The sequence below is a fragment of the Pongo abelii genome, chromosome 5 (genome assembly GCF_028885655.2).
Source record: "Pongo abelii isolate AG06213 chromosome 5, NHGRI_mPonAbe1-v2.0_pri, whole genome shotgun sequence".
Taxonomy (NCBI): Eukaryota; Metazoa; Chordata; class Mammalia; order Primates; family Hominidae; genus Pongo; species Pongo abelii.
The window spans coordinates 51,680,483-51,706,407 of NC_071990.2; the positions used below are offsets into that span (position 1 = coordinate 51,680,483).

The following is a 25,925-nucleotide window of genomic DNA, read 5'->3' on the forward strand; positions in this document are numbered from 1 at the left end:
TACTTGACCCACGGTAGAAATTCATGATATATAGTAGTAAAATTATCAGTAGCCATTTTTATTAAGCAATTGCTATGAATAAGACACCAAAATGTATTTTATAATTTATTATCTCCATTAACCCTAATGATGGTGCTATAAAATAAGTACAACTATTAGCTTCACTTAACAGACCTAACAGGTCTGTTAACTGAGATTTCAAGAAGGTTGGTTTTTCCAAGTTCACAAATATTATAAGTGGTAAAACCTGGGTCTAAATCCAAGAAGTATGACTGAGATTAAAACTGCTTTCAATCACTCTCAAACTTCCTTTCAAAATAATAGGAAATTGGTAATAATAATAATAATGTGGTATAACATTATTCTTTAAGCACATTGGTTTGATCATATAACAAAATAAAAGGAAAAGAATTCGTTTAACAACCAGAATTTATTGAGTTACTTCTATGCTCCAGGTGCTGTGCTCTCACTCTTTCTCTCTCTTGCTCTCTCTCTCTCTGTCTCTCCGTATATACGTATATGTATATGTATTCTCAATCTTCACGACGCTGAGGTGGATATTATTATTCTGCATTTTACAAATGGTGAAACTGGGGCTTATAGAGAGGTTGAAAGCACTTGCTTCAAGTCATTATGTAACTAAGAGCCAGAATTAGAATCCAAAGCTAATGAGAAGCAGTGGGACAGAGGGAACAGCAGAGTTGAGACCTGAAGAGGAGAGAGACGTGGCTAGATGTGTGGGAAGAAAAGTAGTTAAGGTTAGTGATCAAGGGTATTGAATATTTTGTTATGAACCTTAGTCTTTGTCTTAAGTAATAGTTTGGTAACAGGGAATTAGCATGATCAAATCAGACACTTTACAAAGATCTCTCTGACATCAAGGTAATAGATTGACTTAGGTAGCTCATGTGGCCCAGAAATATGGCAGAAACTGTCTTGATTCCTACCAATGCCATTTCCTCCTTCTGGGCACTAGGGAAGACCAAATTTCCCAGCTTCCCTTGTGGTTAGGTTGAGCCCATGTGACTGAGGGACTACTTCCAGGTCTGACCATACACCACCCTGGACAATTTTCTACACTCTTGCTTCACTTTTCCAATGACAATGGTAAATCCCTGATTCATCACTTGTGAAGAGACTCAGCAGAACCACCAACCTTCACTGCTCTTTGCAATATTAATTAAAACAAAGAAAACCAAAAAAAAAATCATATTAAGACACTAAAATCTGGTGGTTTATTTGTTGTATCCAATCCTTTTCTTTTCTAGCCTATCCTGACTAATATTCTGTATTCTCCCCATTGGAGGGAAAGTAGATTCTATAGAGTGCATGGGCAATAGAATTGGGAAATGGGAAAGGATTATCTCCCTTGGAAAACTAAGGTTAAGGGCACACAATCTTGCATCATTCTATTTTTTCAGGATAGGCAGTTTTTGATTCTAGAAGTTTTGTAGGTGTTTCCTAAGAGCAGAGTTCTTTGATTCTGCCAATGCGATAGCCAGCATTCAAGATGGCCTTCATTAATGCTTGCTTCCTGGTATTCATGCCTTTGTGTAGCTGTCTTTCACATTGAATCAGAGCTGACCTGTGTGACCAAGGAAATACTGTGAAAATGATAGTATGTGACTCCAGATAATACTATGTATTGCAGCTTCTACTTCGGTTTCTTATTTATGTTAGGAAAAACTAGTACTATCCTGATGAAGTCATTCCAGCAATCCCATGGGGAAGCCTATGTAAAAATGAAGGCCTTCTGCCAATATCCAGCACCAGCTTACCAGCCTCACAGTGAGCTACACTGGAAGAGGATCCTCCAGCCCCAGCCACACCTTCAATTCACTCTAGCCTCCAGCCTCTTGAGGTGTCCAGCTGAGCTCCTAGATGTTGTGGAGCAGAGATAGCCATCTCCATTGTCCATTTTGAATTCATGACATATGGAAACCAACAGAAATAATAACTGAGTATTGTTATTATAAATAACTAAGTTTTGGGGCAGTTTTTCATGCTGCAGTAGACAAATACAGCCACCAAAGAAGCTCAGGATGGAATTAGAGAAGACCCACAGTAAAATTCCCATGCACAAAGTGACTGTGGAGTAGGCCTGTCTGTTCCCTTGCATGGCCTTCTCTATTCTGTGGTAGTTCTGTGGCAGAGCTGTGGCTACTTTTCCTCTTGTTACAGTGCCTGGATCTAGGAGCAACTACAATAGTTACTGCTCATGCCCTTTAACTGGGGAAAGAACCTAGGGGCACCTTCTACCTTTGAATGATGAGATATCCAAGTAGAATGGCAAGACATTTCTTTTAAGATGTGATGTCATTTCACTCCTAATTTGAATGATCTTCAAAGTCAAATGGAATTAGATAGTGTTATCCTAGTTTAGACATGTGTTTCTTGTAACTGATTGAACTAACATTCTTTCCTATGGCGGCAGGTTGACAATTATCCTGGTCAGTCCATTTTTTTCTCTTTTAAAAACTGCAATTAAGCAGTTTTACAGTGAAAACATTACTGGATCCAAAGTTAAACGACTTGGCCTCAAGCTGTGACTCTATCTCTAAGTAGCTGGATGGCCTTGGAGAAATAACAAATATTTTTCTATCCACAAAATTCAGTTGATGCTGATGATGCCTAAATACAAAACAACAAGAATGTCATAAAAGTTGATAATATACTGAGATTGTTTTGGTAAAGTATAAAATGTTACATCAATATTGAATGCAAAGGTTACATACTAAGTGTTTCTATTGGCTTAAACACTATTCTAAGCTTGGGAAATACAGCAGCAAATAAGTCAGAGGCCATGCCCTCATAGAGATTACATTTTACTGGAGGTAAAGTGTATTAGTTTTCTATTGTCACCATAAGAAACTATTACAAGCTTAGATGCTTAAGACATATACATTTATTATTTTACAGTTTCGTATGTTAAAAATTCAACACGGGTCTCACCTGGCTAAAATCAAGGTGTCAGCAAAGCTGCATTCCTTTCAGGACGTTCTAGGTGAAAATCATTTTTCTTGCTTTTTTTCAGCTTCTAAGTGGCTGCCTACATTCCTCAGCTCGTGGCCTCCTTCGTCCATCTTCAAAGCTAGCATCATTGCCTCTCTAATCAGACTTCCATTGTCACATTTCTCTTTGGCTCTTCTCTTCTGCCTCTCTCTTCTACTTTTTGTGATTACATTGGGCACACCTGCATAATCATGGTAATCTTCCCATCTTAAGATCCTTAAATTAATTACACCTGCAAAGGTGTAATTTTGCTACACCTTTTGCTATGTAAGGGAACATACGCACAGGTTCTGGGAATCAGGGTACGGATGTCTTCAGGGGCCATTATTCTGTCTACCACATAAAGTACACTTTATTTTGAATAGAAATGCTCTAAATGACTACTCGCTTTTCAGTTTACATTAGTGTACCCCAAACCATATGCCATATCTCATGATTTTATTCTTGTCATTTTGTTTTTGTACCCTAGGCTTATGCCTGACTTACAAGGCAAATTAGATTTTGACTGAGAAATTTATTCCTTCTCAAGTCTGTCTAGGATTTTGCAGTTGTTTTTCTCCTTAAACTATTGGGAGGTAGGAGTGAAAAAGAACCTGATAGCCAGAGGAGAAAACTCCAATCAATTTATTATTTCTCTATAAGGCCTGTGTGCATGAGATCTCCTTCATTAACCTGGATCAGGACTGGTGTTGAAATGTCATTGCTGAGATGTGATTCTATGACTCTGAGGAATGAATTTAGTTTTGAATGGGCAAGGCCATCAGTGGCACTCACTGTCTATTTCTGGCATATTAAATCAAGATTTTCAGAGTGCCAGAATCTGTTATAACTTGGATTGAAATATGACAACCTGTCAAAAAATTTCTACAACTGATAACAGCCCCTTGAGGTTAATAGATAAAATTATATGATGGCATACTTTGTGTAATAGAATTCCTAAATTATTTGTCATACAGTCACAGGGGCAGGAGGGATTTTAGAAATTTATAGTCCAGTATGACTGCACTGCCGTGTAATACTTGGTCTCTTACACTTGAAACATAATTACAAAAATATATTAAGACACTTTTCAAATAAATTCATTTTGATGAGAGTTTTTAGATAATTAACAATATGTGACATATACTGCTAGGTGCTATGGTGGGTATATTAGAGAAATAAGAGATGGCTCCTACTTATAGTGAGTTTAAACGCTTGTTGCTGTAACATGATGTAAACACAGAAAATAACTGAAGAACGTAAGTCAATAGACTCTAACCTGTTAGAGACCAGTGAACTCTGAAAGCTCCGTGGACTCTGAATACTGTGGGAAAGACCAAAGCAATGTGTAGAGATGCAAATAAGGCACTGAAAAATAAGAAGCAGGACATTGTAGGTGGATAGAGTTTTAGGAGCAAAGTCCCCAAGATCAGAATGAGAATGTGATGCACAAAATACATTAAGGTTACTGAGCTGGAATAAAGGGGAGGAAGGTGTGAAATATAAGTCTGGGTAGCATTTGGGCATATCTATTTGTGCCTGTAATTGTGTGTGTGTGTGTGTGCTTATGTGTCTTTGCAACATACACAGCTCAGTGCTGTGGCATAGCCACAGAAAGTGTACAGTGCTAATGGAGACCGTAATAATGGGAGCTTTTATTGAGTGTGTGCTAGGCATTTACATGCAGTATCTTCTTTCATCCTCACAGCAACCATATGAAGTATTTTATTTTAATTTTATTTTTATTATTTATTTATTTATTTATTTTGAAATGGAGTCTCGCTCTGTTGCCCAGGCTGGAGCCCAGTGGCACAGTCTCAGCTCACTGCAAGCTCTGCCTCCTGGGTTCTGGCCATTCTCCTGCCTCAGCCCCCTGAGTAGCTGGAACTACAGGCGCCCACCACCATATCCTGCTAATTTTTTTGTATTTTTAGTAGAGATGGGGTTTCACCATGTTAGCCAGGATGGTCTTGATCTCCTGACCTCATGATCCTCCAGCTTTGGCCACCCAAAGAGCTAGGATTAGTGAGCCACTAATCCTAGTGAGCCACTGCGCCCGGCCGAAGTATTTTTAATATCTTAGTTTTACAGGTGAAAAAGCTGAAGCTCAGAAATGAAGGAGCCCATGGTCACATGATCACACAGCTACTAACAAAGCTGGGCTTCAAATTCACTTTATTGGCCTTGGGAGAACCCATTTCCTCAAAACAGTGCTAATTATTGGCAATACAGCAATATAGTCTGCAGTGCTTTTTTGTTTGGTTGTTTCAGAGGCTTTTGGTAAAAGGGAATAATATTAACAAACTCAGGAAATGTTGTTGGTTCTTATATAATTTTCCTCAGAATGTTATTGGCTGGTAGCAGTTAGGGGCAAACTCTCATAATTAAAGAGAAAACATTTTCCATATCTGATTATTTGAGTAAAAATTTGAAAATTCATCATAGATACCCTCCTTTAGTGCAAGAAGTGTCTCACTTTGCAGTTTCAAGAACAACTTCCTTTTTTACTAAGTTAAACTATCTTAAAAGATAGCATAGTGTAAATACCCTTTTGTACTTGGCATTTTTAAAATTTTAACTCAACCATATATCTTAGAAATCACATTATATAAATTCATAGAGATCTTCCTCCTCCTCCTTTTCTTTTTTAAACAGATAGTGCTCCATTGTGTGAATAATGCATCGTGGTTGTTTTTAACCACTATTCTATATTTGAGCATCTATATTGTATCCAATATTATGCAATTCAAAACCGTGATGAAAGAAATAGCCTTCTGCATTTACATTTTTATATTTGGAGAGGTGTATCATTAGTGTAATTTCCTAGTTTTGATAGACATTGCCAATTCATCCTCCACAGAGTTGTATCAATTTGCATTTCCTCATATGTAAAAGTGTCTGTTTCCTAACTCACTAATAGAATGTGTTGTCAAGTTTTTAAACTTTGCCAATCTGATAGGTGATAAATAGTATCTCAGAGGAGCTTTATATTGCATTGCTCTTACCATGAGTGATATGAAACATCTTTTTCAAATGATTAAGATCTAATTTCTATCTTTTGGGGTAAATTATCTATTCATGTATTTTGCCCATGATTTGGGTCTTTGTTCCTTCAATTTTTAAGATACACGCACACATACAGACACCTACACACACCTATATATAGGATGTATTCACATATGTATAAATACATACATATATATACAAGATTAGCTCTTTGTGATAAATGTTTCCAATATTTTCGACTAGTTTGTTATAGGATTTGGATTTGTTTATGGTGTTTTCTGTCGTGCAAAGCTATTTTTTAATGTTTATTTAATCAAATGAATCACTCTCTTATTGGCTCTTTTCTTTTATCTGGATTTTGAATTACCAAATAAGTTTTTATTTAAATATATCTTTGCCCCAGTGATTTGAGGTGCCACCTGAATTATATTCCACATTCCCATAGGTATTTGTCTGTTTCTGGAATTTCTTTTCTCTTCTACTGTTTTATCTGACTACTCGTGTGCCAGTGCTGTGCTGTTTCAATAATAGATACTTTAATATGTATTTAATAACAGGTAAAATCCATCCTCATACAGTTTTTCTTTCAGTGTTTTCCTAGCTATCTGTGCATGTTCATTTTTCCATATAAAATTTTATATCAACATATCTAGCTACAAAATAAAGATTGTTAAGGTTTTTTATACTAAATATTTTTGCATTAAACTTATAAATTAACTTAGGGAGAACTAATATCTTTATACTATGGAATCTTCCTACACAAGATAAAGAAATGTCTTTCCAATTGTTTATGTCTACTTCTATGGCCTTCAGGATGTATTTTAAAGTTTTTATTACATAAGTTTTGCATATTTCTTGTTAAGTATGTTCTTAAATTATTGAAAATGTGGTTTTCTCCACTACTATGTCCTCTACTTATATTTGTGTATATGTAGGCTGTTAATTTCTGTACGTTTATTTTTTATACTTTTACCTTACTTAATTCTTTCACTGTTATACATCATTCTTTTATTATTTGATACACTAGGCTTCTCCACTTATTATCATATCATCCTCAAAAAGTGATACTCTTCTTTTTTACCCCCATCTCTAATTCATATGTCTCCAGTTGATTTCTTTTTTCTAAATGCATTGGCAAATGCCTCCCATAAAATGTTAAACAGTAGTGAAGATGGTGAGCATCCTTAACCTCTTCCTAATTTTGATAGAAATGCATCTCAGGTTTTCCCATTAAGTAAGATGCTGGTCTTAGGACTGAGGTATGTGATATATGCATGTATATATATTAGTAATTTTTTCTTAAGGATGAGAGATGAATTTCATTAAAAGCTCTTTCAGCATGTAAACATATTATTATATGATGTTTCTCCTTGTGCTAATTTTTTATTTAGATTGTTATTTGTTGGGGCTCTGTTGCAAAGTTCTATAGTAGAACTGAATTTTGAGCTTTGTATTAGAACAGAATCAATTCAAAATTCTTTCAATAAAGTAGTCTGGCCAATCCCATATTTTTCTATAAGTCGTCTATATTTTTAATGCATGTTTTTGCAGAGTGCTATAGTTTTCATAGGAGCCTTCAGTTGATTCAGGGAAATTTTATGGAACATATAGGTATAGTTAATCTTAACTTTCAAATCTTATATGTATCTATGAACACTAGTTTTGCTTTACCTCTTGTCAAGGATTTTATTTTCCAGATTAGTAGCACCCAGAGAATTTGGTTATATAGCTATTCTTCTGAGTAAGTTATTTTCATTGATATTCCTGAAGTTGATCCAGGGCCTAATTTGTCAACTAAAATGGTGATGCTTTGCCAGGTAGTATTGCACATAATGAGAGAAAGAGACAAAGGGACAGAGAGAGGGAGAGAGAGAAGCAAAGGTGTATAAAGCAAAGGTGTTTAAAATATAATTAACATAAAAACTTCCCAACTATTGATCTTCTAGTGGATTAGGACCAATATACCATTTTTGAGGTGAATTGCTTCTGTCTGTGACATATATAAATACTTTTAGATACTTGTTAGCAAGCTTTTTCCATGTACTGGGGATACTCAATACCCAGAAATTCACTCATTTTTAGATATGATGAGATTACTGCTCTTCACCCTTGGCCCATGATCAACTCTCAGTTTCAGAGAAAGAGTGGGAAGCACAAACATCCCTCAACATTGCGGTCCACTGTGGTCTAGCATTTCTCAGGTCCTGGGAGCTAGTCCTGCTCCATTCCTCTGGAAGTGGAGGGACCTGGACATGAGAATATGAGGAGGTCACCTCTCTCTTGGCATCATTGTGGGCACTTTCTCTTCCCCCAATGAAAAGAATGGAAAATCAATCAGAGGACCTGGGTATTATAATAGTTTACCTGTAGCAGGTTTTAGAGGTTATCAAGTACGCACAAATGCATTATCTCATTAAGTAGAATGCTTCAACCATTCTGGAGGCAGTCAGGACAGGTAGTTTCATTTACACTTCTGAAAATAAATAGCTGTATCTTAAAGAGGTGAAGGATGGAGATAGGATGAGAAACCATGTGAAGTGACTAAGCTTCTTTTTTTTCTCACTAACCCTTTCTGTCTCTTGAGGCTTTTGCAATATTTGACTTCGGTTCTTAAATTTATAAAGTTTACTGATGGTGGGAAGGTGGGGAAGATTAGATGATTTATACTGTTTTTACCACCTCTAAAACTCTGTATTTCTCATAATCACATAAACACACAATACACACACACTTCTCATGAATTCCCCATCCTCTCTATTTGAGCTATAGTCATCCTTTGGTATCCTCCAGGGATTGGTTCCAGGACCCCCATACCAAAATTTAAGACTGCTCAAGTCCCTGATATAAAATGACATAGTATTTCCATATAACCTATGCACATCCTCCCCTGTACTTTAAATCATCTCTGGATTACATATAATGCCTAGGACAATGTAAATGCTATGGAAATACTTCTTATACTGTATTGTTTCAGAATTTGTATTACTATTGTTGTTGTTATTTTATTTATTTATTTTAGAATATTTTTGCTCCTCAGTTTCTTGAATTCAAGGATGTAGAACTTGCAGATATGGAGGGCTGACTGTACTATCCTTGAGCTCAAACTCATAATTTCTCACTTCAAATACTTTAATGATCTCCCAATTAACCCCGTAATCTCTACTTTAGCCCCATATAATCTGTCTGCCTTGCTTACAGCCAAAATATTGGCTTTTAAAAGCCTAGATATGATCATGTCATTCTGAAGCCCAACCCCTAACTGGCTCATTGTCTTCTGTGCAAACCCAAGTTCTTTAGCTTGGTGAACCAGGCTGTCCTTGTCTTACTTCTCCTCTTCTCTGAATCTCTAGCTCTGCAGATCACTGCGGGTTTCCTTAGCAGGACAACCTGTGTGTAATGTCTCCATGCCTCTGCTGTGCTGCCTCCCGGAGAATAGCATCTACCTGTGCACTGTGCGATGTTCACTAATCTTAAAGACTCAGCTCTTGCCTCTTCTTAGAAGTTTTTTCTGCTGCTCTCCTATTCAGGTAGAATAGATTATTCAACCTCTATGCTTCCATTCTGCCCCAACCAGAATTTGAATTCACTTATAGTATTTTATAGCATGTATTTCTCAACATATTCCTCTTTAGGACTAGTTTATTTTTTTCTTTATCCTTAAAGTCTAGCACTGTTCCTGACACACAAAATTGGCACTCAAAAATTTTCTTAAAATAAATTCAGCCTTTGTTACCTGGTCTCCCTTTATATCAAAGGTAGGCATTTCTTTTTATTATTATTATTATTATTATTGTACTTTAAGTCTTAGGGTACATGTGGACTTGCCAGAACAAGAACTAAAATCTTCAGTTCAGGAGTAAGAGAGAGGGTTGGATCAGAGAGTTTGAGCCCATGATGAGTCTGATCTCACTGTATGCTTAATAGTAACACTTTTTAATTGGTTCACAGATATTAGACTATCCATGAGTATGTGAAATGCTAGCTTTAACTCTATATTCAAGAATATTATTAGGGTTAACAATAGAAAAATAATAGTAAATAGTTACATAGTGATTGCTATATACCAGGTGTTTTTCTTAGTACTTTGCATATTTTGGATTATTTTAGCCGTGTAACAACCCCATGATATTATTTACTGGCTATTATTATGCCGGTTTTTATGGATAAGAAAAATAAAGCACAGAGAAATTAAGTACCTTGCCAATGGTCACACAGCCAGTGAGCAGCAGAGCTGAGATATGAATGCCAGTGATTTGGCCCCAGAGTCTGTGCATTCCCCACTGCATTCTACTGCCTTTCCAGTAGGCCACATATACACCAAAGGCAAATAATGACAATGATAATTGACTCACAGAGTTCTGAGAATTAATTAAGAGAGCATTTGTTCAAATTCCAGAACAGGGTTTGTTACACTGTTGGTGCTCAGTAAACTACTGATGAATTTTAAGAAAGATGCTAAACTCACAGTTCTGTAGCTCAATCACAGATATGACAATGCACTTAATTATGACGAACAGCACCTAATCATGAAATCTTAATTTCCTTAACTTTAGCCCAGCTGAATACTAATTGATTTAGTCCAACACTCTCACGAAATTCGTGGATTTGTTAGATCAGTTTAAATAAGTAAGTTTATTTTGCCCCAATACATGTTGCAGTTACATAACTGCAACATTTATTTTAAATTATTTACTGCATTTGAAACTCATTATTGTTCAGCAAGAAATGGAGCAAAGGTAAGTATGTAAAGGGTCTAAGAAGAATCTTAAGGGCAGTATAAACCTGAATAGCAGAGGAACAGAGAGTGGCAAGGGAGAGATACAGACAAATATAGCCCTGGCCTATGTTATTCTTCAAACCAAAGGGAGGAATGGAGGAAGATGGACCCAGTATTAACCTCACAACTCCATGGATCCTCTCTACTAGGCCCTTCAGTCACAACTGGATGTCATTAAAATCAGGGAGCTCACCCAGCCGGCATAGGGCAGAATAACATCATTTGCTTATATTCAGAAATTTCTGGAACATACAGAATCTCCTTGCGTGTTACTGAAGTCCTCATCTTTTAGAAATAAGAAGAATAGAAAACGAATTCTTGCTTATCCAATCTGTAACTGAAGAAATAGATAAAGGGAGGGAATAAGTCAGGGAGGTTTCCCTTCCTCACCCTAGGTGCACATTTACTGAAAAATTTATCTCTGACCATAAGGCAGTGCTGCAGATCCCCATGTGGGAGATGCCTTCAATTCATTTAAATTTGTCAGGCTGAAGAATCTAAGTGGTTTTTATAGCTGGGGAGGAAAAGCAATGGATCTTTATTTTTCTGCTACTCTAAGTAGGCTTATATATGGAGAAAAGCAGATTTGAGGGAAAAAATCCACAGTGCACAAATTTTATTTATTTTGAACAGAGCACAGATGCCTTAAGATTAAAATACAATCTCAATGTTTGACAGTGTATATATGTGTAATAATCATTCACTCTGTGAATGAAAAGTAGAATTTTATTTGAAGGGCTGTTAGAAATTGTTCATAGGTGTCCTGCTTAGCATATGTTATTGTAAAATCAAATTAGGAGAAGCAATAAGTTTTCATTTTTTAAATCAGGGCACTTAAAAATAAATGAGACTTTATTTCATCATTTTTACACAATTTTTGCCTGTCTGAAGTTGTCCTCATCTGTGTTTCATCTTGGTAGTTTTAGGTCTAGTTTGAAGCACCTGTGACTTTTTCCTACCACCTTCCATTAGAGCCAATTCCACAGCCCAATAGACTGTTAAGAAAGTTTGAGGGGTTTTTTATGTATGGTTTGTTTCCCTGAAATTCTTCTTCTTTTTTTTTTTTTTAACTTAACAGTATTTCTCCATCCAGTTATATCTCCCTTTAGTTATGCTTTAGTTATGCCTAAATAATTCTTTCTCCACTTTAGTTTTCATGCCCTTAGGATATTTTAAGCAATCATCATGTCTCTCATCAGCTATGCTTTTAAGCTCGAAATGGCAGCCTTATTTACAGATGATGCTATTTGAAATCTAGTGTTTGTAAATAGAAGTTGGTGATGGTAAGGCTGCTAAAGCACTGGGGAAAGAAAGCTTTTATTTATTTATTTTCATTTACTTATTTGCTCTGCCAAAGAAAAAAGGACAGAAAAAGTATTTGCTCTGAAAACTGAAGAAGAAAGTGTTTGGCTCAGTTCATTCTTTCTGTAATTCCATGGGAATTTTATCATAGAGGAAGAATCTAGCCCTTTCGTATTTCTATATGAAACACTATTCTATGTGTATTTTTAAATAATAACTAAAAATACTCTTCAGAGAATGTTAGAGGTAATTCATAAAAAGATCTTAGTGCATCTGAGAGGTGTACAAATTAAGAAAAAAGAAATAGCTGTGTGTGTGTGTGTATATATATACGTGTATATTTCTGTAAAGTTAAATTTCATATCAGATTAAATTACTTACATGACTGTTACAATAAAGTTTGAGTGATTTACATGTGTTAAGCACTGAAGTGAAAGAAATATGAAAGTCCGGGACCCTGACCTTCAAAAGGATACTGCGTAAGAAATGAAAACAGGTAAACAGATAATAAGGATGCAAATATAATAAGTTCTAAAATAAATGATTATTTACTGCATAAAAAATTCATTATCCTATAGGCAAAATTAAAAATTCCAAGGAAATAGAATGATTATCAGTCCCACTAATCTACTTTTAAAATTTGGATAGTTACACATTAGATTTTCTTAAAGGGGGAAGGTAATGAATTTGTTTAGAGGCATTCAGTTGCAGTTTGTGCAACAATCTCATGTTGTATTAAACTGAGTTTGGTGTTATGACAACCAAGTAACCTATATATAGAAACAACCCATTGAAAATGTGAGCAATATTTAGGATTATGTTTACCATACTCCATTCAGATAATCCTGTTTTTAAAGGCTAGATGTTTAAGATACCTATGCCTACTCCAATTACTTTTTTCAATGTCCTGACCAAAATCTGGTTGCTTTGCCTCTGGCTTGAGCTGACCATTTGTAGGTAAATTATTAATTGATTGACTGGATTATCACAACATGAATAGGACTCAGCATTAAGTTAGTTAGAAAAAATAGTTGGTCTACTTACTTTGACATCCATGCATCTAAATCAAAATAATATTTAAATGAACAGTACTTAGTCACTATGCCAGTTACCAAACTGAAAAAAAATTCATTTTGTTTGATATAATAGAACCATAATTTCAGCCCAGTTCAGTCCAAAATAATAGCAAACTAAATATCAGCTTTCAAGATGTTTTTACAGATAATATTTTCACAGGCTCAGAGCACTATTTAAGCACTAAGACATCTAGGAAAAAGTTAGATTCACTTTAATCTGTTTTGCCAAAAATAAGGGAAATTTCCAATCAAATTATTTAATTAAAGGTCTTCATGATTAAGAGCATTTGGAACATATAAAGTTAAAAAATAAATTTAAAGCTTTGGAAGAGGATGTTTAAGACTAGGTTAGGCTATTGCTATCCTTGGACTGATTCTTTAGAATATAGTAAGGAAGTGTTCTAAGGTCAGTTTGGGGAATCAAGAACAATGTAAATAAGTTTTAGTGTCTAAGTTTCTCATCTTAAATAATGAGAATAGCAGTTCATATTTGCAGGATTGGTCCAAAGATATAATGTATAATGTGTATGAGGATGCTAGCACATAATAAATTCCCGATAAACACTAGCTATAATAATCAGAAATATTTTTCTCAGGTACAATTGTTCACTTGTTTCTGTAACCCAGTTTCCTGCTCCACGTCATAAAACTCAGTGCCATATAAAAATGACTGTAAATTCATATGAGAGGGGAAAGCCTGTAGGAAAACTGCTGAGAGGGGGACTTTCCTACCGTCAGCAGTTACAGTCACCCTAATCCATATAGAAAACCCAGATACAAGTACCAAGAATGGGCAGAAAATGGAGTGAGGGAGGCAGACACCAGGGGGCTTGTAGTGCTTCTCCCCACCTGGGTGAACTTGCCTGGCTCTAACAGAAACCTTTATGGTGCCTCACACACATCTTCCCTGCCATCGCCGGAAGCTCTACTGTGAGGACAAAAGTATCCCGTAGTAGCTAGACCATCACTCAGCTGCTGCCATAATTAGTCACCTACAGCAGATTCCAGAATTCTCTGCTCCTAGATTCAGGGGATATGTTGTTAGACTCTTTGAGCCTGGAGGCAATTAGCAGGAGACCAGAAAAAATGAAGATGATCGCAATCAAATTGTAAAAGCTGAAACCAGCTAGAAATGTGAGGTTGAACGTCATATTTTTGAAAGAGAAAAATATATAATATAGTAAGAAAGTGTCTCACTTGTCTCCTTTTTCTCAAAAATTATAAATCAGTGTGTAATCAAAAGTATTGGTTTTTACTTCGCCATTCAGTCCTGTTACAGACTGTGTAGCCCCCTTGCACTATTTAAAAAATAACAACAACTTATCACTGAATTTCTGAATATAAAAATAATAAATTTTTAATAAAAAGGGCTAGTAACTGACGAGTCCTGAAGTTAGATTTTGTGCAAAAATATTAATAATCTTTTCTTGGTTTTGATCTCTTAAATTTTACTTTAATTTTCTCAATGAAATGAAGATAGACAATAAGAGAAGAAAAGAATTATAATTGAAGAAAAAATGTTATATTTTATTTTTTGAGTTAAAGTATGTTACTTTCACTTACAATTCCATATGAACCTTCTTCCACACCCAATCCCACTTACATCTTTTTTTTTCTACAATAAAAAGAAAGTGATAAATACAACTGAAAGGTGGGCTAATTATCTCACATGAAAGATGGGTGGGAGTACACAGGTAGGCACAACACACAACAGTACACACAGAGAATCCATTATAACGCTGGCTTCCTTTGAAAAAGTACTAGTCAGGAAAAGAGTAAATAGCGTAGAGTGGGTTTTGCCCTTCGTGGCTGTGATTAGAGTCCTAATGCTGTGTTGCCTTAAAGCGTGCCAATTTCATTTCTACATTGAAATACGCTTTAGAGGACAGAAAAAAAGCTGATTATTTAATCAAAGGAAGGGGGAAAGCCAAAATAATCCACTGTATCTCATGAAGGGGTGGGGGAGGGAGGAGGAAAACCTTCTGAAAGCATTATACTAAAGATGCTTCTTTATTTTAAGTAACAAATAAAATAGCAAAACATTTTTTCCCATCATAAAAACTGACTTTGATCCCCAGTACAGCCATTGAGTGGAAAATTGAACCACAATATAATTGCTTTCCCTGTGACCGATAAAGTGGTGTAACAAATTTTGTGTTTGAATGATAAAATCAGCAATCGGCCCCTAGCATTTCCCTCTGCCATTCCTCCAAGGACACTCAAGTCCCATCAGGCTTCAGGGCAAGAGAAAGGGTGGAGGAACTAACTGTAAATCTACTCCAAGTTGTTGGCTGTATTTCTCTTGCTTGCTTGCTTAAAAATTAAAAAAAAAAAAAAGCAATAAAAATGTCTATGTTTGCCTTTAAATGCCTAATATAAATCACTTCCAAACGTGGGGAAAAATCCACCCTTCAATGAAAACTGATTACTGATGTAGAAAAAATCTGAAGCCATACTGAGAAAAATTATTTTACTCAAAAGTAAAATCTTGTTAGAATGGGGAAATTGTCTTAACAGTCCCAGCGACAAATGACACAGCTGTTTGATACAGAGGCAGCAGCCAGAAAGATGCTGTCCATAGGAAGGAAAACAGGCTGCATTTGTGTGCTCATTATGACAGGATTTAACTGCAAAAAGATCCAGCATGTTCAGTGGAGAAGGACGCAGAGCTTGTCCATCACAGCAGCTGACTTTCCCAGACCATTTGGGATAATGGTCTTAAATGGCAGTGACGATGGTAAAGTTCCGTGTAACTCCCCTAAATTTTTTCTTTTTTGGCCTATTCTCTAAAATAGGGTAAATTCCAAGTTGCAGGCAGAGCTGCTTGATTATGGTATTATTGTACCTGGTATAAGGGAAGATAAGAGGAAAAAAGGAACAAGATCCCACTTAAGTGATGGTAAGTCCAGCAGGTGTTTATATGGGAGCTCATGCTGCACTAAAACATTTGGTTTGCAAACCTGGACCCAGATTTGGTCCTCTGCAGCTACTCACTGAAGTTCATTTAGGAGAGTTTATTTCTTGGGTAGTGCTTCTGTTTTGACCTGGAGATATGGGAACATGCAGAGACTTTGATAATGAGAAATATTTTGAAATAATATTTAATCACTTAAATAATGAAAAATATTTTGAAAGATCAACTTCTTCAAACTTTGCAGAAGCTCTTAGTTCTATTTGGTGAGGAATATCTATCTGCCACTCATATAAGAATACAGTCCCTGAAAGCAGGCAGCCAGCCTCCAAAGCACTTGGTGCCTGATCTAACAGGGAATCATAAATAGGCAACATTATGAGTAGTTTTGGAAAAATTATTTTATAGTTTTCTGTGCTTTACGAATTTCTTCAATGAGTAAAACTTGTTTTATCTCTTACATAATCTTTAGGACTTCTTAAGGTGATTTCTTAACTTTAATGTTGGAAATTTTTTTAACATGAATAAAAATAGAACGGTATCATGATCCTGATGTGCCAATTACCCACTTCAACAGTTAGAACTCACATCTGGGCTTGTTTCAGGAACACCCCCACTCCTCAGATTATTTTGAAGGAAAACCAAGACACACTATTGCTTCATATGTAAATATACCCATATGTATATTTCTAAGAGGCAAGGACTAAAAATATGACCATAATTTTATTGTCACACATAAAATAATTGACAATAAATAATTTCTTCTTTTCATCAATATTTAGTCATGGTATTATTGAATATATTCTCTGTCCCTTGTAGTTTCTGTAAATTTGTAATTGTATAATACAACTCATTAACAGTCTGTTTGCTTGCCATATGTTATGGTTGGTTGGTATATCTCTTCACTCTTTTAGAAGTTCCTTTTTAATTTTTTATAGTTTTCAATAAATTTAATAAATTGTTTTGTGAGTTTCTTACCATTTGGAGTCTGTTGAGTGCATGCTTACAGTATTGTTGAATATGCCTTGTATTTCCTACAATCGATGATTAGCTCTAGAAGCTTGATCATTTTAGATTGGATTGTTTGGAGGGCAGGAGGAGCAACACGACTTCCTGAGTGTATTTCCATCAGGCAATACCTAGTCTATTTTTGTGGTATCAAAATAGCCACCAATGATCATCACTTCTCTAAGTGTTACCAAATTTGATATTTTAAATATATTAAAAATAGAAATATAGCAGTGAATCTCATTAACTGATTTCTACTAAAAGAGTGGTAATGCTAAGAGAAAGCCAAACTGGGGAGGATTCAGGAGAAACTGGTTTAGGGTCAGGCTAGTCTTTGTTCCTCTCATCTGTAAAATGAGAAGATTCTTCTTTAAGGACTATCTAGAACCTAAAACTGTAAAAGTACTTGTTTTACTGTAAGAAGTACATATGGCACACCTGACACCCTCTCATATTGGAGAGGACCACTTACCTCTGAAATATGATAAACCATTAGGAAGCAGACTGGGCAATACTTTTACCCAAGTTCTCTTAGTGGACAAGGGGAAACAGCCACATATACATGGTTATTGTTTAGGTAAGCAGATTGAATTGTGGACTGAATCCAGACTCTGGTGAAATCCAGTATTTAAAATGTGCAGTTCAATACTGATACTAAATTAGAATTTTCAAAAAGAATTATTGATAATGATGCAGGTTAGTGGTTACAGCCCAAACTGTAGCTCATAATAACTCCAGATTTGAATATCCAAACTGTAAGACCTTACAGGCTAAATAGAATTGATGATATCTGCCTCGCTAAATGTTATGACCTGAATGTTTGTGTCGTTGGAAAATGCATGTTAAAATTCTAACCATCAAATTGATACTTTTTTTTTTTTTTTTTAAGTTTCTTTTTTTTTTTTTTGGTTTCTTATTTTTTAAAATTTTTTTTATTTTTTTATTTTATTTTTTATTTTTTATTATTATTATTATTATTATACTTTAGGCTCTATGGTACATGTGCGCAACATGCAGGTAAGTTACATATGTATACATGTGCCATGCTGGTGCGCTGCACCCACCAACTCGTCATCTAGCATTAGGTATATCTCCCAATGCTATCCCTCCCCCCTCCCCCCACCGAGGTGGGGCCTTTGGACAGTGATTAGACCATGATGATAGAGCCCTCAGGAATAGGATAATGTCCCTATAAAAAAGGTGCAGGAGAGACCCCGCCTCCCTTCTACCATGTGAAGACACAACAAGAAGATGCCATCTATGAGCCAGAAAGCAAGCTTTCATCAGATACCAAATCTTCTTCTTGGCCTCCAGACTGTGAGAAATGAATGTCTGTTGTTTATGAGCCACCCAGTCTAAGCTATTCTGTTATAGAAGTCTGAATGTACTAAGACATGAATATTGCAAAAATTTGATGCAAAAGAATGTGGGTGAAGCAATTACATCAGTGAGTGCCTGGCACTTAGAAAGTACTTCATAAGTAGTATTATTATTGATAATTATAAGCATAGTAGGCTACAGCATGATTGCATGAACATTTTGCAATGTAGGTGGTCAACCTTGAGCTTTTCTAACTGAAACTTCAGTGAATATACAATATTGCCTGTCATATTAGAATATTCGTAATTACCCTCCTGTGTGTGAGAAAGAAATCTGTTGTTTTCTATTCTTACTTCAGTTCTACAATTAGGCTGTCCCAAAGCCTTGCTATCCCCAAACAAAAGGGCAGATGAAAAGCAGTGAAATCCGTGGGAAAGCATGTGTCATCTGCCTTGTGTTAGGTGTCCAGGCTTTCACCCTTGTCGCCACCAGACTATACAGTAGACAGAATGATTCTTTAAAACATATCAGATTACGTTGACTCTCTGTTCAAATCCTCCACTGGCCCCCCTGTAGTGGTCCCTCCAAAAACATGTCCATATACTGGTGCCTGGAACATGTGACTGTGGCCTCATTTGGAAAACAGATCTTCATGGATGTAATTAAGGACTTCATGATGAGATCATTCTGGGTTTAGAGTGAACTCTGAATCTAATGACAGATGTTCTTAGAAAAGCAAAGAAAGATTTGGAAGATGCAGAGAAGAAGGTGATGTAAAGACAAAGGCAGAGATCTGAGTGATGGAATGCATCTGCTGGGTTCTCTGAACATCGTAGAAAGTGACTTTTTGGCTCATAGTATCCCTAGTCCCATTTCCCTCCTTTCACAACATTGTCAAACACCAACTGCAAACCTTCTCTACTCGCCTTTCCCCAGAGACTCATTCACACCCCCCTGAGGCAGGTATGCCAAGGAATACCAAGGATTGCCAGCAGCCCCCAGAGGCTTAGAGAGAAGCATGGAACAAATTTGGCCTCACAGCCTCCAGAGGAAACCAACCCTGCTGACAACTTCAGTTAAGATTTCTGGCCTCCAGAACTGTGAGGGAATATATTTCTGTCATTTCAAGCCACTGGCTTGTGATAATTTGTTACAACAACCATAGGAAACTAATATGTACCTACACAGTTCTTTCCACAAGGATCCACGTGGTCTGGCTCAGTCTGTCCGTTGGTCCCTCTTTCTCTCTGGCTCTGCACCAGTCATTCTGACCTTGCTGTTACTTGGCTGGATTTGTTGCCATCTCAAGCCTCTGAACTTCCCCTCTAGAATGCACTGCACCCAGATCTACACCTGACTGGCTTCCTCTTTTCATTCAGATCCCTGTTAAATACTAGGCCTCAGGGAGATCCTCCCTCATCATCCTCCTTACAACAGCCACTTTATTTACTTATACCATCACTCGCTATTACTTGCACTGCTTTAGTTTTCTTAATAGTGCTCACAACCTCCTGTCAATATACCAGCATTTCCTCATTTCTTAGTTTATCTCATCCCATTAGAATTTTAGACTCCATGGAAACAGGAAGTTTTTCTCTTGTTCAGCACTCCATCTTCAACACGTAGAGTAATGTTGGAGTCATAGTAGGCATGTAATTAATATCTGTTGAATAAATTATTTAACCTGAAATCTAGAAAAATAGGTAATGATTGACATGGGCGTAATTTCATTTTGTAGGAAATGCATCTGTGGGCCATATCTCAAGGCTCACATTGTCAAAGATCTCAGAATTACATTGAAATAATTGTCACTGGAAAATAACCTGATTCTCTAAAACTGGGTTTGGGAAACCAGTTTTCAAAAGGAAAATCTGACAAGTTTGCATGCAGGACTAGAGTGGTGTGGAAAGGCTCCTTGCAAAGAATGCCTTGATTTTTTCCATCAGGTTCCCTCCTGGGCAGTCTCACAGAACACTGGGTAGCTGTGGTATACCTGCCTCACATGTATCTGAGGGATCCTCTGAGGAAAGATGGGTAGAGAAGGTTTGCAGTTGATGTTGGACAACGTGGTAGAAGGAAAGAGATGGGACTAGGGATATTATGAGCCACAAAGTCACTTTCTGTGGTATCCAAAGAACCACGCAGATGCTTTGACAGTTTAGTCACCTCTGATTTAAGTTTACAAATGATATAGTGCTTTGAGAGTCACCTTAAAGACCACTCAATGCTTGGAGTATTGGAGAACAATATTGCACAGTTTGAGTTGCTAAACCCCCACTAAGGTTTTAGCCACCAAGAAAAGACAATGGAAGTATTTAGAAATAAAGTTAACTTTAAAGATGCTGACAACTGCTATTAGAAACCACATTACCTTTTAAGTAATTAAGAACTTGAGCCAAGAAACTGGAGGCAAAGTTAAGATAAATGGCAGTGCACCCAGCTGGGCAAGCTGCCTGGTGGGGGACCACAGGGAGCAGGCAGAGCTGTGGTTAGTGCTATTTAACATTTTTATTTATAGTCCTGTTGAGGGAACTACAAACACATGTTATACACATGCAGATGCTACTGAATTCAGAGTCATTATAAATCAAAGGGAGGACAGAGAAATGAGAGCAATGGGCAGGCAAAGAGAAAATGAAGGTCCACTTGGAAGATCTACAAGAGGAAACAGACGAAACACTGGAAGCAGTAGTGCTGAAAAGAAAGTCCAAGAAGTAATTCAAGAATGAAGGATTTACATTTTATGTAAAGTTCTAAAAAGGCTAATATGGGCTACCAGGAACTCTAAAATCCGCACGTCACATAGAATATGAGTCTTAAAATGCAAGACAGTGGAGAGAAATGGAAAACTTTCTGAATTTGTCTCCAGCCCACGGGTGAGGGTAGGAAGAGGCCAGCTGGCTTTTTCCAGGTTTCTCACTCTATTAGGATCCTCAGAAGACACAAACTTGTAGGATTCTTTGATGTCAGGTTAGCCCAATTCCAAAGGGTTTGACAAAGTCACATTTATCAAATTGTCCCTTTGATCAACTCAATTGCCCCAATTCAGAGTTGTCTAACATGGTTTTTATGGAGGCGAAAAGAAACAGACCCTTTTACTATTATTATAACAGAAGCATGGAACTTTCTACTCTCACAATTGAATTTTTAAAAAACTAAGTTTGGTACTTAACAGACAGAAGAAAAAGAGGGACAGGAGAAATAATAAAATAAAAGAAAGAAGGGGTGCAAAGGAGTACAAGTGTATGAGCCCCAGATCACAATTTCAGGATAGTGATGAGAAGATTCGAGGGGTTTTTTCATGTTTAGTGAGGGTACTCCGATCTCAATTAATGAGAGTTTCTCAGCTTCAGCACTACTAACATTTTCAGGCATATAATTGGGGTGTGCATGCCCTGAGCATTGTAGAATGTTTAGCAGCATCCCCAGCTTCCACCCAGGGGATGCCAGTAGCATATCCCACCCCCGGTCATGGCAACCCAAAATATCTTCAGACATTGCTAAATGTCCCTTGGGGGCAACAACCCTGTACCTCTCCAATTCAGAACCACTGAACTAGATGGATGGATTCAGGAGGAGAAACATCCTCCAAATTGGGAAATATTTTTATGGATTTCTAACAGAAAGATCATAACTTTTCTCTACATCTCTATGTAGACTCTATACAGACTTGGGTTGCATAGCCTTTGAAGTTTCAGAAAGGATATAAAGATATTTGGCTAAGTCATTGAGTCTGATATGTTCCTTTCATTTTATCCCAGACAGGAACTGAAATCTGGGAAACTCAATTGCCATACAAGATTTCAGGATCCACTCACAGCTTTAAGGCTTCTAACCTTCTGGCCCTGGGTTGACCCATATTAGGGGGTTGACATATAAGGGGAGGCACATGATGACTTCCATTGGTCCATCCTTCTCAGGGCAGAATGTTTCTCTGTCCCCTGAGACTTGCTTCTGCTGAGCCCATGCCTGATTTTGAAAAGTACGGTGGCTGGGTTGTAGCCTGACCAGCTTTACGTAAAACCAGCAAATCCCTAAAGCAGGGAACACGTCACCAGTAGTGAGCTCCCATGGTCTAAGTTTGGAAGCTCCCGACCTGTGCTGTTAGAAAACATGATCAGATGGAATCAGAATCACTGCAGGTCCTAACTTTATAAAGCAGGCTTACAAAAGCACATTGGAGGGTTTTATATATTGATTAAGCAGAGTAATATTAATATGATTTTTGCCTCTAATCCACATCTTTCTTCTGAATATTTCCACCTAGAATTGAGAAAGTTTCTCTGATTCCAGCTGAATACTAATGCCATAAATTTCGTGATGACCATTTGACCTATGTCTTTTCTTTCTTTCTGTCTTCTGCAGCTCCCCTCTTCCCCCGTTCCTCCAGAGAAAACAGCTTTCCAGGTTTCACTGTGGGGCTCACGTGTCTCCTCGGCTCATCATTGAGGCAGTGACTGATGGTTTGCAGTGCTGCCTCCCTTGACCTCGTCAACATCAGAAACTGCTCTCAAATCTCAGTCATCTCTGACAGCCTTTGAGCAGAGAAATGAGACAGTCTCCCTGACACAAAGGCTTCTGGCCTGGGGTAAAAAATTCCTTTTGGAAAAAAAAAATTCGAACACTCTACAGACCACACTGCTTTCCATTTATCTTGCAGTCTGGCCCATCCATCCCCAACTCCATATTAGCTTTCAGACATTATAGCCTTTTTCTATTTCTTGGAGGCTAGCCACAGTAGCTGAGATATTTTTACATAGTAATAGGCTTATTCCTGGCATAGCTTTCAGAGCCAAGAAGAAAGCTGGTCAGTTTATGTAATAGTGGTTGGTTAATTTTAACTTTTGATTAGCAAAGCAAGGGTTAATCTTATTTCTCAGTATAACAACTAGTAGTTAATCCAAATAATATGAAGAAATGGAATGATGGAACTGAGAATTAATACAAAGAACAACCAGTCTCATTCAATCAGAATGATATTCTAGAATCTTTTGAGTGAGGATAGAATATGTAAATAGAGACAATGTATGTGATCTGAAAATTAAAGCAAATGAAAAAGAAGTAAATATTGATTCTAATTTTTTCTCAAAGTGGTAGTAAACTGTCTTGATATATTTAGGCTTCATTTTATTAACCTCAGAATGGGATAAAATACCTGTTTCCTCCGGTATTCAGCCTCAGCCCATTCATGTTAAGAATGCCAAGTCTTTCAGATCATAAGAAAAAAGGATACATAAACATAATTTATTTTCCTTTGGGTTCTTCCTCAGTCAGCCAGGCTTATATAATACTATGCAGTGGCATAAGTGGCCAGCTGCCCTCTAGAGCAAATAAAACTATAGGTGTAGAGTTGTTTCCGGGAAGCAGTTGCCCTGCAAGGGTATCGCTTGTGCCTAGGTGGGATCATGTGACTAATTTCTGATTAATAGAAGGTTAGTGGCAGTGATGAACACCATTTTAAGGCTGGACACATAAAAACTTTCCAGCAGGGTTGTCAAATGTAGCAAATATAAAACATGGGATGTCCAGTTAACTTACATTTCAGGTAATTAAATACCACACAAATCTACTATAAATTATTCATTGTTTATTTGAAAATCAAATTTAAGAGGGCACCCTGTATTTCATCTGGAAACTCTGCTTCCTATGCAAGAACCTCTCTCCCCTCTCCTGATGTCTGTTCCCAGGGAGATTTTGGAAGCCTTGTTGAATTTGAAGAGCCTCCATCTGTCTGGGCCCCTGACTGGTTGTGTGGAGCACAGCCCAGCTCCTGCCACAGATTAGATTTTATGCAAGCAAGAAATCCACTCATATTGTGTTAGGTCACAAAGATTTCAGCATCATCTCTGTTAGCATACGTTAACCAATAAGCCTGCCACTCTAAAACAGGGAAAGTTTCTTTTCATGTTACTGACTTACTGGTGGATCTCAGAGTAAAGTTCAAAGGGACTGAGAGGCCATCTTCTCTAAGCCAAGATTTTTATAGAAAAGGAAACTGAGTTCTAGACACAGGAAATGACATGGCCACAGTCTATTCATTGTGACAGAGCCAGGATTGGAGCCCCCTTTTCTGTCTCTCCATTTGATCTTATTCTTACCTGACTACAATGACTTTCTTGTGTCTGATCTGTTTACCACTAAATAACAGACATGCACCAAGCCCACAATTATTAGTGATAGTATAAATTTTCAGATGATTCTCTGTTCCTCATATGACTTGTTATTTACGTGGGAAGAAGGGTGTCTATGATGGCAATTAACCATGACACATGTTATATTTTTAAAAAATGGCCAGTGGAGACAATATCTAGAGCAAATGTTGCTAGTATTCAGAAGACAACAGCATTTTGGAGAGGAATGCTTGGTGGAAATTATTGAACTAGAACGATGCCTTACAAGAAGCACAACATTTAGACCAGTGGAGAGGTCTGGTTACAGAGGGCATTTCAGGCATAGGGAATGGAGAAAATGAAGAGCTTAGGAGCAGATATTCACAAAATGAGATATGAGCAATTAATGTCCCAGTGTTTTGTCCCTTAGATGGCAAGTGGCCAAGTAAGGCTATACAAATGAATATGATCTCCTTGGAATCACTGGGACAGACATTTGCACTGAAAAACTAGGAGGTTTTTGTACTCTCAGGCTCAAAACATCTTGGCCAAAAACCCTTTAATAAATCATTATCAGCCTAGTGCATGTGTGCCTATAGTCCCAACTACTTTAGAGTCTGAGGCAGGAGGATTACTTGGAGCCTAGGAGTCCAAGTCTGTAGTGTGCCACAATTGCACGTATAAATAGCCACTGCATTCCAGCCTATGCAACACAGTGAGTCTGAAAATGTATCCATGCCAAATCTCATATTGAATTGTAATCTCCAATGTTGGAGGTGGAGCTTGTGAGAGGTGTTTGGGTCATGGGGGTGGATCACTTATGGCTTGGTGCTGTCCTAGAGATAGTAGTGAGTTCTTGCAAGATCTAGTTGTTTAAGTGTGTGGCACATTCCCACCACACTCTCTCTGTTGCTTCTGCTCTGGCCATGTGATGTGCCTGCTCCCATTCGTCTTCTGCTATGAATAAAAATTTCCCAAAGCCTTCCCAGAAGCTGAGCAGATGCTCGTGCCATGCTTGTGCAGCCTGCCAAACCATGAGCCAATTAAACCTCTTTTCTTTATAAATTATCAAGTCTCATGTATTTCTTTATAGGAATGTAAGAACAGCCTAATACAGTCTCCATCTCTTAAAAAAAAGTAGAGAGAGAGAGAGAAGGAAAGAAAGGAAAGAAAGAAAAAAAGAAGAAAGAAAGAAAGAAAAAAGGGAAAGAAAAAAGAAAGAAGAAAGAGGAAGGAAGGAAGGTAGGAAGGAAGGAAGGAGGGAGGGAGGGAGGAAAGAAGGGAGGGGAGGAAGGAGGGAGGGAGGAAGGAAGGAAGGAAAGAAGGGAGGGAGGGAGGAAGGAAGACAGGAAGAAAGGAAGGAAGGAAGGAGGGAAGGAAGGACGGAAAGGGAAAGGGAAGCAGAAAGGGAAGGAAGGAAGGAA

The 25,925-nt window shown here is 37.2% G+C and overlaps 1 long non-coding RNA gene across 1 annotated transcript in view; it reads left to right on the forward strand.

Moving 5' to 3' along the window:
* The window catches only part of LOC134761521 (uncharacterized), a 379,933-nt gene extending 354,371 nt beyond the window's left edge, over positions 1–25,562 (forward strand). The window contains exon 5 of the long non-coding RNA XR_010140221.1: positions 22,757–25,562. This is a non-coding gene — a long non-coding RNA (uncharacterized LOC134761521). The remainder of the gene's footprint in view (positions 1–22,756) is intronic.
* The last annotated feature ends 363 nt before the right edge of the window (positions 25,563–25,925 follow it).